General features: G+C 47.5%; 1 protein-coding gene across 1 annotated transcript in view; it reads left to right on the plus strand.

Moving 5' to 3' along the window:
• LOC147725823 (uncharacterized) overlaps positions 1 to 13,801 on the plus strand; it is a 227,306-nt gene that overhangs the window by 102,836 nt on the left and 110,669 nt on the right. The window lies entirely within an intron of this gene.

Genomic DNA, 13,801 nt, shown 5'->3' on the forward strand with positions numbered 1-13,801 from the left:
ACTATTGATTAAACTTGGTAAAACAATCTGCTTTACATTCCTTCCAGATAAGCCTGAAGGCTGCTCTCCACAGCTACCACTTTGAGAGCTTTCAAAGGATATCAAAGACCACTAAAATCACCATAAGGGTTGCCTGGATTAGTGCAAGGAGCTTCACTTGAATAAATGTGCAACATATACTAAGCCAGCCTCCTACTTATGGGGTAAACATTTTTTGTTAAAAACAGATAACAAACCTTTAGTCAAGGTATTGAATGGGGTTGTAATTAAAGATCATGGCATCAGAATTGCAAAGTTGAGCTTAAAGTTGATGCGTTATAACTTTCAGGTTGAGCATGGGGCAAGTGTAAAGAACATTGGAGCCGACTTTCTGTCACGTTCCCCTTTACCTTGTGATGATGAAGTCATGGGTGGTCCTGATGTTGATAAAGAATGTCTAATTGCCACCACTGATGTGTGTGATGAAGGTGGATTCTCCTAGGAGGATTATAACATGGCATCTTCAGAAAGTTACGTTTTGAGTGAGGTTGTTTCGTTCCTCACTGAAAGATGGCCTAGAGAGAAGGGTCTGCCTGCGAGAATTCAGCCATTTCACAAGGTGGCAGAGGAGTTGGCGTGGAAGGTGATGGCATGGTAATGTGTGGCGATAAATTAGTGAACTCCGCAGCTTTAAGAGACAGGATTATGTGAAGCGCTTTGAGGGGCATTTAGGAAAAACTATCACTAAAACAAAGGTAAGGGCAAAACATTGAATTGGTTAAGGGATGTGTCATCTGTTCTAACAGTGACATGTGTATGAAGACTGTATCTGTGCCTTTCAAACCCACTAAATTAACTGATCTCCCATAGTCCAAATTAGCCATCCACTTTATTGGACCTTTTAATGTTCTACCTTGTATTTTGACATTTGCTATGGTAATGATAGATTATTATAGAAAATGGTAGGAGGTGGAGTTCATGGAAGAACCCAACACTGATTGCTCATGAGAAGGGGGTTCTTAAGAGAGGGTTGCCCAAAAGAAATTGTATCGGACAATGGTGTTCAATTTGTGGCTAGGTGGATGAATGAGTTTTTGGAGAAGAATGCAATAAGACTTTGATAGATTGTGTCCAGTGGTCTATACAGAATGAAGTTGAAGTTAAGGGAGCTGTGGAGAGAATGTTGTGGTCTCATTGATTTGACCTCAACTGCTCTACCGGGGTGAGTCCTTTTGAAGTGATTAGAGGACGTGCCCCTGTTTTCAAATTGTGTCCAGCGTGATTACGCAGGTACCAGTCCGAAATTGATCATGAGAAGTATGTCGACAGAAGTGTCCAACCTAAAGTTGAGGAATCCCAAAAGAAGATGAAAAACTGGTTTGACGACAAACACAGAGTAAAAGACCTGGGGCAGTATTGACGTTGAGCACCAATGAGGTGTTTTTCAGTGCTGGAAGATCTCATGATATAGGTAGATGTGAAGAGTATTGGCTCTGATACATGGAGAGTTTTTTTTTTTAAATAAAGTAACATCTCAAGATCAAAGGAGATTGTTTTTAAAATTTCTTAAGTTTTAAATTAACAGATGGGAAATGGCGCCCTTCCAAGAACAGGTAGAACATGAGGCATGAGGCATGACAACCCAGTACATCAGCATCTGCCAGCAGTGATACCGCCCGGTGCTCAACTGGGCAAAGGGAAATGATCATTAAAATGGACTCACCCACCCATCAGCAAATATTGTTGCAAGATAGTCTTGTTGGATCCCTGGGCCCTTCTGGGGTTCCCTCCTGGGCCCACCCATACAAAATTGCGTCTTCTAAGTGCAGACAGGGTTTCCTCACTATGCTGAACTTCTTGAGGCTGCCGTGGGCCTTGTATTCCAGTTCCTCAAAATGCATGTGCTAGTCCACACTGGATTCCCCGTCCTGCTACGTTGAGGTCTTGCCATGCCCTCACATTCTAGTCACTCTAGTCATTCCAGTGGAGAAGTGTGGCTCACCGGTTAGAGGAGGCAGACCCTGATGCAGAGGGCAGACCCAGGACCAGGGTTCAATTCCCGACGCGGCAGGGTCTTGAGCTCATAATGTCCATGGACTCGATAATTCTCGCCTCGGTGCCTATTCCAATCGTGGGTTCACAATCTGCAACTCTGGGCAATAGCTTGCTTAATCTCCACTATGGCCCCACCGCGATGGGATGCCTGGTCTTCACCTTGGGGATGCCCAGTAGGGGTAAACTCGCAGGGAAAGACCAGGACAGGTTCCTAAAGCAAGCACCTTGAGACCTTACGGTGATAAGGCGCTATATAAGAGCGTATGATTTACGATTTATTTTACATTGTGTTTTGTCACCATCGTTGCAGTGTTACGGAAAAAGATGGTGCAGCTGTCCAGGTTCTGCCCGACCCAGATTCAAAAGGAGATCAATTGCAGAGTTAGCTCCGGTGTGCAATCTAAAACCACTGAGAGTCTCTTCCATGTGTTCCCCCAGTACATCTAAATCTATAGGGCAAGTGAATCTTGGGGCAACTGCAAATGGTATGCAGCAGTGTGCCTTTCTGGCCACATCTCTTCACACACAAGTCTGTCTCCACTCTCCCCATATGGTGTAATCTCAATCTTGTATAATAGGAAGGAGTTTCAGCTGGAGGAATTCAAATCCAGCCTCTTGGGGGTTTCTACAGGCCGCTCTCCAATCATCAACTTCTAATCAGCCCAGATCCCCCTCCCATTTTTCACAGAGCTGCCGTAATGGTGGTAGGGTATTATGTAGGAGTGGAGAGTCCGGACTCTACACCACCACTGGTCAGGGGGGCCCACAGGATCCTGTATTCTGGATGTTATTTGTCACGCATTCCTGCAATGCCTCCTCATATGGTCTCAGGAGGTTAGCCATCTAGTAGTTTGCTAGTAAAGAACGTCTAGGCAATCCTCAGTGACCTGCCCCCCCTCCTATAATAGACCTCTCATCGCATCAGCCACCGCTCTGAAAAAACCCTCAGGCACCTCCAAAGGGGTGTTCTGGAGAACACTTCTAAATAATGGAACCCCCTCTAATTGCACAGTTTAGGTCTGGGAGAAAAGGGGGACAACAGTCACCAGAACAATTATCAAAGCCTCCCACTTGACCTATATTTCTTTCCTATAGGGCAAATAAGCTCCAGGTTGAATTTAAGACAAGATACATGGAACAATTGCTACTTTATCAAAATATTTATATTTATTTATCATTTTTTAATTTTTTAATTTGATTTATTCAATTGTTTGTATCATAAAAGTTAAAAACCATACATTATATTTATAATTGTAGCCATTATTCTTTTTTTACAATTGTGTTGTACAGTTCATAAACATATTTGCACACAAATATTATTATCTATATGCAACCCCAATACATTACCACAACGTCATACTGACCACTCACATCCACATGTTGCATGTATCATGTCTAGCCAGATCTGATGTCATTCCTTCTTGGTAGTGTTCTTGATGAGCCTCAAACAGTGCCTTGTACTCTCTCCTCCCCATTCAACCTCCTTGTCAGTCAGATCCGGAACTACCTGCCCATCAATGCCCAAGGTGTCTATTGTCCCAGCCCAAACAACAACCATTGAAGACTAATTTTGCTTTACATTCTTTGTAAAAAGAACACGTCCAATGTTTGGTGTTGGAAAATCATCTCTTTTAGCAAGCTTTCGGGTGACCCAACTCATGCATTGTCCATCAATCGTGGAAGTCAGCTACCTCCCTCAAATGATTGTGCCCGATGTCATTGGGGTGACCATAGCCTATTGGTATCATCTGACCCGGCTCCAGATCCTCCAATGTTGCCGGAATTCTCCTCTGAGTCTTTTGCCAAAGCTTCCCATTTGTTGCCTGAATCTCAGGAATGGTGCATCTGGATGCCTGCCACCACTTTGGCCCTCTCCGTCTCTGCCTAGGTTTGGGTCGGGCCACCATGGGGCTATCACGTCTTCTGCTTCTTGGTCACTGATGCTGCCACTCTCGCTTGCTGGGCGATTCACAGAAATCTGGAAGCAGGTGTTTCTTCGCATCCAGCCAGTCTCATGTGTCCGAAGCTTTGTGAAGGTAGTGTGCTTTGCCATTTTTCACATATACGCAACTGTGCTGGGAAAAAGAAAACATAATTTAAATTCAGTGTGATAGAGCGCGGTTTCACCTGCTCGTTTTACCATACTCATCTGGGCCCATAAAAACATACACACTTTGAACAGGTAAACTTACGCTAATCAGAATTTTAATTAACCTTTTAGGACCTATACCACTGACCTACCAATCCTTAGTCACCAATCCCTACAGTCCTATGGGATCAAGGGAGTTAGCATAATAGGCAGTAAATAAACATTTGCATTCATAAAATAACCACAGACTCTGGAAGGGTTTAAACACTTTATCTGTGTAGGTTCTTAAATGTCATAGTCCATAGCAATTCAATTAAAGCTCGTTCAATTAGGAAGAAAATGATCAAAGCAAGATGATGTGAAAATATTACGAGACTTTCTTTAAGCATTGAAACATAGAAAGGGTAAGAAAAGGGAAACAGTACAATGACATACCCACACAAATTTATAATTGCCTAGATTGGTGTGAAGACCAACCCTGGCCACGGGCTGGGATAAAGGACAGGACTCCCGATAGTTCAGGTGCGAACAGGACAGATGAAGACCAGAATCAGGACAAGTACGGACCAAATTGGATCAGGACAGGACCAACGCAGGTCAGGACCGGCACACACAGCTAAAGTGCAACGCCAGCATCACACGCCTCTCTGCAGCTAACAGTCGGCCCCAATTTGGTTATCGAACTCCGTCCCAGAACCCCAATTTGGTTATTGAATCTTCTGACAGAGTGCTCTGCCAGCACCTCTGCTCTCGATCGCCTATTCAGTGCGTTGGGTCAGCTATTCGGACAAGTCGGACAATCTAACTAGCTAAGCCTACCTTAGTTATAGCATTTTCCAGGGCAGTATACCACGCCCAATGTTGCAAATGTGTGTATTCCCTCAATTTGATTGGTCAAAAGATGAGGAGATGTCATCACACCATACTTGTTATGGGTTCATTTCATTCAAATATTCAAATTAATGTTCCCTCCCGTAGTTTTATTTTCCCATACTTACTTACTTACTTATTAAATCTTTATTTCGATCACAGATCCTAAAAGATGTACATTCAATTCAATATAAAAAATTTAAAAAAACATATTAAACAACATACAGCCTGATTCATGAAGTGAAATTGCGCCCGCAATCGCTGCGAAAACGCAAATGCGGGCGCAATTTCCGTAATCGGCATTCAACAACAAAATAGCGAATTCGCTAACACATATTTGCGAATTCGCTAATATATTCGCAGAATCCCTGCCGCTGAGCATTAGCGATTCGAAAATAGCGACACACCACGGAATCTGCGAAAATAATAGCGAATTCGCAAAAAAAATCGCTATCAGCATTCAAGAAAAATCGCAATTAGCGAAAAACCCAAAAATCGCTATTTGCACGGAGCAAAATAAGGACAACTCAAAGCAGGTGGTAACCATGAAAGTCATTGAAAAAAAACTTTCAAAAAACCGTTGTCCTATCACCAACAGGTACTGGCCTGACCAATCACACATAAGGACCATCAGCAGCAGCAGCATTAGGAGTCCCACAATGCCAGGAATGTACATGGTGGTGAGGCGTCGCAGGCTACAGCGATTAGCACGGAGGAGACGCAGGATCCAGGACAGGATATTCCGCCAGCGGGTCACCTTGCTGGGCCAAACCAGGGAGCAGATATATGCGAAATACAGGCTGAATGGAGAAATGATAATGCAGCTAATACAGGACCTTGACCCCCTGATGCAGCACCCAACAAGCCGTACCAATGCTGTGCCTACACATGTGCAGGTATTGTGTAGCCTGCACCTCCTGGCCTCCGGAAGTTTCCAGGGGGTAGTAGCAGCTGCTGGGGGAATATCCCAGCCCACCATGTCACGCTGCCTCCACACTTTTGTTGATGCCATGCTCACCCAGCTACACCGTCACATCAAATTCCCCGCCAGCCAACAGGAATTGGACATGACAAAGCTACAATTCTACAATGTAGCACATTTTCCACATGTGCTCGGATGTATAGACTGTACCCACGTCGCCATCTGCCCACCAGCTGGCATGGAGTATATGTTCCGCAATAGAAAGTGCTACCACTCCCTCAACATCCAGATGGTCTGCAATGCCAAGACATACATCACTGACATCGTCGCACGGTACCCAGGGAGTACCCATGACTCCTTCATTTTCCGGCACAGCGGACTCCACACACGACTGGTCAGGGGAGAGTTTGGTGAAGGACACCTACTTGGTAAGTACACTTTGATTGAAAAGTCACATTGCAAAGATGTAACAGCGCAGCACAGGCAATCACCATCTGCTCCTCTCATTCAGGTGACAGTGGCTACGCCCTCCGTGAATACCTCCTGACCCCATACCTCAACCCTGCAACACCCCAGCAACGGCGCTACAATATTGCACACATACGGACAAGGAATTGCATAGAAAGGACATTTGGCCTGCTCAAGAGCAGGTTCCGCATACTGCACAAGACAGGTGGGGCCATGTATTACAGTCCTGAAAAGTGCTGCCGCATAGTGGCTGTCTGCGCAATACTACATAACATTGCAACCAAGCGCCGGATACCTGTTGACATCTCTGGCAGTGAATCTGAGGGGGACAACCGGCCACCTGCACATGCGCGCCATGCACAAGGGGAGAACCCAGCAGAAGGGCACAGACGTCGCAACCACATCACAGTGAACAGTTTCTAGTACAACCACTGCCATCACCCCACAAATCAACAATGCATGCAAAATGTAATGATGACACAACGCTAATGTGTGTAGGAAAATAAATGTATTTGTTAAATTCACAAAATGAAATATAAGGTTCTGTGCCAAATTGCAAAATAAAAGTATGTGTTAAATTCACAAAATGAAATATAAGGTTCTGTGCCAAATTGCAAAATAAAAGTACGTGTTAAATTCACAAAATGAAATATAAGGTTCAGTGCCAAATTAGTCCAACAAACAGTATTACGCCATACTGCTGTGCATGGCAGGCTTGACCTCAGCCTGTGCCAGTGTTGAAGTACAGTTCTCTAGGTGTGCCTAGAGCGTGTTCCTCCATAACGCCTCTGAGGGGCTTCCTCCTCTGGGGCTTCAGGCAATGGGGGGGTCCTGGTGCTGCGGGTGGGTAGTGGGGCCTGTGAGGCTGATTGTGAGCTCAGGCTGGACGCCCCCTCACTCGCATCATCACCCCCCACAACAGATGGAATAGGTGGAGGGTGAAGAGCCACGACGGCCGTGGTGAGGGTCTCCAGCACCCTCGTCATGTCCACACTGCACTGGATGATAGTGTGCTGCTGCGTCAGACAGCGCCGTGCCAAAAGAGATGTGGCATTTGCCGACACATAGCTTGCCCTGCTGTAAGTGCCAAGCTGGGTCAATAGTTGGCGGTGGTGCCGGCGTTGGCCACCGCGCATTCTATACATGGCACGGGTGTTGGCCTCCACGGCTGCAGCAATGCGGGCCATTCCATCTCCCACACCGGCCAGGTCGGCCCTCATGCCTTCAATGTGGGTAGCAACAGATGCCACGTTGCGGCCAATGTTGTGTAGTTGGAGCTGAATTGCTCCCTGCTGCTGAGCCTGGCGCTGGTGTATGCGCAGCATCCGTCTCTCGATGCTGAGCCGCGCCAGTCCATCAGCATTGGCCCGCCTGGTAGCAGCTGTGGAGCGCTGGCGTGACCTGCCACGCCTGCCCTGCTGGCCTGATTGTGAGGCTGGCGGCTGAGTGGACAGTGGCGCAGCCCCGGATGTTGAGGCGACAGCTGCTGGGGGTAAGGCCGCCGGTGTTGCAGGTGGGCTAGTCGTAGGGGGTGTGCCTGCTGGTGTGGCAGTAGCAGTTGATGCAGGGGCCACAGGAGTGACTGACCTGGCTGCGGCTCTGGGAGGAGCAGCGGTGGCAGGAGGCACAATGGGGGCTGCCATGGCAGCGGATGTGGGCGCTGCACCAGTTGCAGGTGGGACGCTGCTGGTGGTAGTTGCTGGTGATGCAGCGGCAGGGGCTGGTGCCTGGGTAGGTGTTTGCACCTCCACCTCCGGGACGCCCTCGTCGATCTCCAGCCTGTCACTGTCACTGGTATCGCCACCTGTGGGGGTAAGTGGTGGACCATTAGTTGCATGCATCTGGCAGACGTGCAGTTGCTACATGCATGCTGGGTGACATTCCCTGAATGGCAGTGGCTTTGTGTGCATTGGGACCTGACTGGCTGCATTGTGGTACTACAACATTGTGGCCAGAATACATCTCCCACAATGCTTCAGGACATTCCTTGATGTGCAACTATGACATGCCTATGGGACATTGGGGGAGCCTATTTGGTCATGGACATCCATAGGGGGCAGGGTCGCAGTCGCATGCCACTTACCTTGGGTGTCTTGTGTGGGGCGGGATGAGTCCAGTGTAGTGAAACCCACACAGCCCCCCTCTCCAGGGTGTTCTCAACCTGGTCCTCCAGGGCGGTGTTTGGTGGTACCGTTGGTCCTCCTCCTCCTGTGCCAGAGGACTCCCCAAGGCGCGCCGCCACCTTCTCCTTGGCACGGCCTCGGAGGTCGTACCACCGCTTTTTGAGTTCTTCCAGGGACCTGGCCGCCACTCCCACCGAGTTCACTGCTGAGGCTATCCCCTGCCATATGCGCCTCTTCTCCATTTCTGGGACCCTCCGCGAATTGGCACCGAACAGTTGGTCGTGGTTAGCCACAACACCCTCGATAAGGTGCTCCAGCTCCTGCTCGGAGAATTTGAGCTTTCGCTTTCTCCCAGACGAGCTGCTGGTCCCAGGTGCAGCTTCCTCAGCCATGGTATGGGTTGTGGATCTGTGGATCACTCTACTAGCCAAGATGTGCTGCAGCTCTCCTATGTGCTCCCTGTCTCTGTGCCTCAATGTGCAAAATGGTGCTGGGAACCGGCAGCTTCCTGGTTGTGATGTCACCACTGGGCTCGAAATGCGACTTCCCGTTTTCCCGATCTCGCGAGTTTGCGATCTTGCAAATAGCGATATCGCTAATAGCGATATCGCTATTTGCGAGATCGCAGTCCAGCCGCGGGTAGGCCGAAATTGCGATTAATCTGCGATTAATCGCAATTTCAATCGGATCGCTATCGGATTTTGCGATCGCGTGCGAATCTCTTTTTTTAATCGCAATAATTCATGAATTCGGATTTGCGATTTCTGAATAGCGAATCGCTATTTTTCGCTATTTCAGAATCGCAAATGCCGATTTTCATGAATATGGCGGATAGTGATCATATTAAGACTAAAATTTAAAAGAGTCACTCAGCTTTTGGGGCTATCTTGCAGATTTTTAGCACATCATTTTTATACGTCGACATCGGGCATACCACATAGAAGTTAAAAATTTGGATAGCGCAAAGACCAGGGAGGGGGATAAGTCTGTCTTAAGGATTCTGTACGCGGGTAGGAAAGTTCTAAATCCCAAGTTCCTAAGCAATGGAACTAGCCAATATTTTCTGCTCTTTTCATATCCCCTGCAAAAGAAGACAACATGAATGTCATTCTCCTTTGAGTGGCCACAAGATGAACAAGTTTCTAGTGAGGAGCAAGAGGACCAAGATGCTGTAAATGATGCTAGAGGAAGCGTTCCATAATTTCCTTGTTAATTGCGAAGACATGGCATCTAGGACGCTTTCAAGTTGGTAAGAGTCTTTAGTTTGTATAAACTTATTAGACAGCGAACCCTCACGTGTTCCATCCATGGTTCTAAGGAGCATCTGCTCATAATAAGCTCTCGTCAGTGCCTTTTTTGGGATCCTGGGGCACATGTTGAGTGGGTCAGTCCACAATTCGTGTAGTCCAATTGCCTCCAGCGTTTTCCTAATGTAGATCAACCATGGCATTGTTTTGGCACCGGGAAGTTCCAGAAATTCCTGCAGCTCAGCTCTGTAGATTTGAAGATCCGGACTACTCCATATTCGCCGCCAGAATGTCAGAGGCTTTAAGCCCAGTACCTCCGTTATAGGTCGAATGTCCAGGTCCAGTCTGAGCGGGAGTAATTGTGTACTCTGTGGGAGGGCAACAATCTGTCTCAAAAATTTGTTTTCTGTTATTAATAATTTAGATGATAGAGTGTGCCCCCACAACTCACCCCCATACGTGACAGCACCCCGGGCTTGAGCTTTATAAATGTGAAATATAGGGCTTAGTGGACGGAAGGGGGATTTTTTAGCCAGTCTCATAGTGCCTCCCGCCAACTGTGCCAGTTTTATATTTGCTTTCGCCTGGTGGGATGACCACGTTAGATGTTCATTGAGAGTGATCCCAAGGTATTCGATTGAATACACCCGCTCCAGTTGGACTTCTCCTAGCCTTGGGAAGGAACGATTATGTGGCTTAGGGTTGAGGATCATGTATTTAGTCTTCTGGGCGTTAATTTCAAGTCCTCGATCTAAGCAGAACTGCAGGAACCCGTCTAGTACACGCTGAATGCCCATAGGGGATTTAGACAGCAGCAGGGTGTTGTCTGCAAACATAATTACAGGCACCCTGCTGCCAGTCAACTTTGGTGCATCGATATTGGGGATCCTGGTTAGATGGTCAACTATCCCGTTCACAAAGAGGCAAAACAGGGTCGGTGCAAGAACACAACCCTGTCTCACCCCTCTGCGAACGGGAAACCTTTCGGTTAGTTTGCCTCCTCTTCCGCACCTTACGCGGGCATAGTTGTTACTATGTAATCTCCTCAGGATACCCAGAATATCTCCTGGGACATTCAACTCCTCCAGGACTTTCCATAGTTTCTGTCTTGGTACCAAATCGAAGGCGGCCCGAAGATCTACAAAAACTGTATACAGGGTGCCGCCCTCGATTATAGCTGTCCTCCAGTAAATCAGGATCAACCTAAATATTTGGTCGGTTGTTGACACTCCCCGTCTGAATCCAGCCTGATAGGGGGTCAAGACACCCCTCTTATCTACTCAGTTTTGCAAACGATTCAAGATCAATCTCCCAAAGAGCTTCTGGGATATGTCAATAAGACTTATGGGTCGGTAGTTGGCTGGGAGCAGAGGGGACCCCTTTTTATAAATTGGGACCACCTCTGCGCCCAGCCAAGTATCCGGGACCTCCATACCCCCCAGGATAGCGTTAAACAACAATGTAAGATAGGGGGCCCATATCCCTGGTTCCTGCTTAAACAAGTCCCCAGGAACCCCATCAAGACCGGGGGCCTTTCCAGCAGGAAGCCCGGCTATTGCCGCCCTCACCTCTTTTTCTGTAAGATGATCGGCACGCGTGCCTTGTCCTGACATGCAATCTGGACTGCTAGGAGACCCTTCTTCTGCTGAATACAGGGCCTTGAAATGGCTCTGCCATAGACTTGGGGAAATGTTGGGCTCAATAGCTGAGGGTAAATCCTCTGACCCGTTTGCGACCATGCGCCAAAATTTACATGAGTCTCGAGTAGTTAATGAACTTAGAAGGTTTTCCCAATTTCCCTGGTCCCATTCGGCCATTGCATCTACCAGAAGTTTCCTGTAGGATCTTCTCCTGGCTTGGATTTCCTCTCTATTGGTTCCACTCTTAATGGCCAAAAGCAGTTCAGTCTTAGCTGCCCGGCAAGTGGCATTATACCAAGTAGTTTTGCCTAGGGGTCCTGATCTTTTTCCCTGCGTTGAGAATAGATCTATCTCTAGAGAGTTAATTAACTTAGCATGTACATGAGCGAGCTTTTCCCTATTAGCGGGCCCTTCTGCCTGTTTCCCTATTTGGAAAGCATCCTCCAAATACGGAAGGATCCTTGCATAGAGATTGGGTAATCCATCACTCCTAGTGACTAATTTCTCCCATTTAACTTTCCTCCGGTTGTTTTCTAGAAGGAGCCCAGACTTATTATTGTCCATACTGGGGGTAGGGAGTTAATTCCCTGGTGAGATGTAAAAAAGTTCCAGGGCATTATGGTCACTATCTCGTCTCTCAATTACTTTTAGATCAACTACCTTGAATGTAATCTATTCTGGATTCCCTGCCAATTTTATTGTAAGTACAGGCACTAGGGGTATCGGCGATACAGCGGCTGTTGCAGGCCCTTAGTCCCTGATTTAGGGTAAGGGCAGTAATCTGCAAGGCCAAGGGGGTCCAGGCTCTTGGGGGAGGTGCCACAGTCTTGGGTACGCGCCAACGTGTGTCTTCCTCAAAAGAGGGACCTTCGCGTAAACCTACTAGTGGTTCATACTGTGAATTTAAGTCACCTCCCACCAGGCATGCAAGTTCCCAAGGGATACTGTCAAGGAACACAGAAAGTTGTTCTATGGTGGTAGATTCCTTGCCTATTTTTGTTGGCCTTGAGTATATATTCACAACCACCAGTTTTGATGAATTTGGCCACTCCAATAAGACGGCCAAAATATCATCTGAGTTTGTTTCCAGGTGGTTAGCCTGGCAGCCTAGATCTGTAACTATCCAGGTCGCGAGACCTCCCGATGGCCTTCCTCTTCCCCCCCACTTAGCTGGTTTGGAGAAGGCCGCAAAACCTTGAAGCTTTCATCGCGTGACCAGGTCTCCTGGAAGAGTAGAATGTTTTTAGAATTAATAAAGGAGATCCAGTCAGGCGAGTCAATCTTACTGACCAATCCTGCAACATTCCACGAGACCAGTGTTAGGGGGCATAGTTTGATGGGAGATGAACCCATAGTAATAACGTTGTTAGATTCCCTAATCTCCGGAGTAACCGGCTGTGTTGGGGATGATTGTGCCTGGTCGTAACTTAAATTAGTATGGTTCGCTTTTGGAGCCACTGGAGAGGACACTATGGGTAGGTTTGATTCCATAGGGTTTTTTAACCATAGGTGTGAAGTGGGTAGTAAGACTGAGCTGTTCACCGTTTCTTCTGAGGCTGTCCTTTCACCCCCCCATTGTTTTCGCGTCAGTCTACCATCTCCAGACTACTATATCTGTTATAAACTGGGAGATGGGCTGGATAGTGCACTCTATGTGGCCCTTGGATACCTCTTATGAATCCTCCCCTGGGGCCCCTTCTCCTTGTAATGTTTTCCCAGCCCTCATCCTCCTCAAACTGTCTGAAGTGATCAGTGGGTCTTCCCCTGTAGTTTGGAGGGCCGCTTCTCTCCCTACGGCCACTTCCCCAATCGTCCAAGAGATCTTGGTGGTGCCCCCATCTTTGATCCTCCAAGTTATAAAGGCTTGAAGGATAAAAGAATGAGAGAGGGAGAGGTTGAATACTAGTAGCTAGATCCTCGGGGTCCCAGGCACAAATATATGCAGCTGTGCCTGGTTCCCCGAAGGTAACCAAGATGCAGTCTCCCCCTACTGATTCTTTGGAGTACCCCACCCAAGTGACCCGCCTGACCATAGAAATATCGCTGGTAATCCCTCTTGGGAGCGGTCTATATGTGGATAACCAGCTGGTGACTTTATTTCTGAGTGATGCTATTGATTCTGTAGTTGTGTGATTTAATTCCGGAACGCCTGCCAAAACTAGCGTGTAAGGGGCAGCCTCTGGTGGGAGATTAACAAGTTTGGTTTTGCGATTGTGAGTAAGTTTCTCTCCCGTAGTTGTTTGGTCACCCTTGGCTTTGGACTGAGTTGATGGAATATCCTTGGGTGTAGGAGTAGTGGTCAGTAGAGTTGTTGTAGTTTGTGGATTTGGTGCTGATGCTTTCTTTGGGTTTGTGTTGGGCAGGGGAAGAGGAGTTTGAGCCGCAGTGGGTACTGGATTTTGTGCAAC

The sequence above is a fragment of the Lissotriton vulgaris genome, chromosome 3_1 (genome assembly GCF_964263255.1).
Source record: "Lissotriton vulgaris chromosome 3_1, aLisVul1.2, whole genome shotgun sequence".
In the NCBI taxonomy this organism is placed as follows: Eukaryota; Metazoa; Chordata; class Amphibia; order Caudata; family Salamandridae; genus Lissotriton; species Lissotriton vulgaris.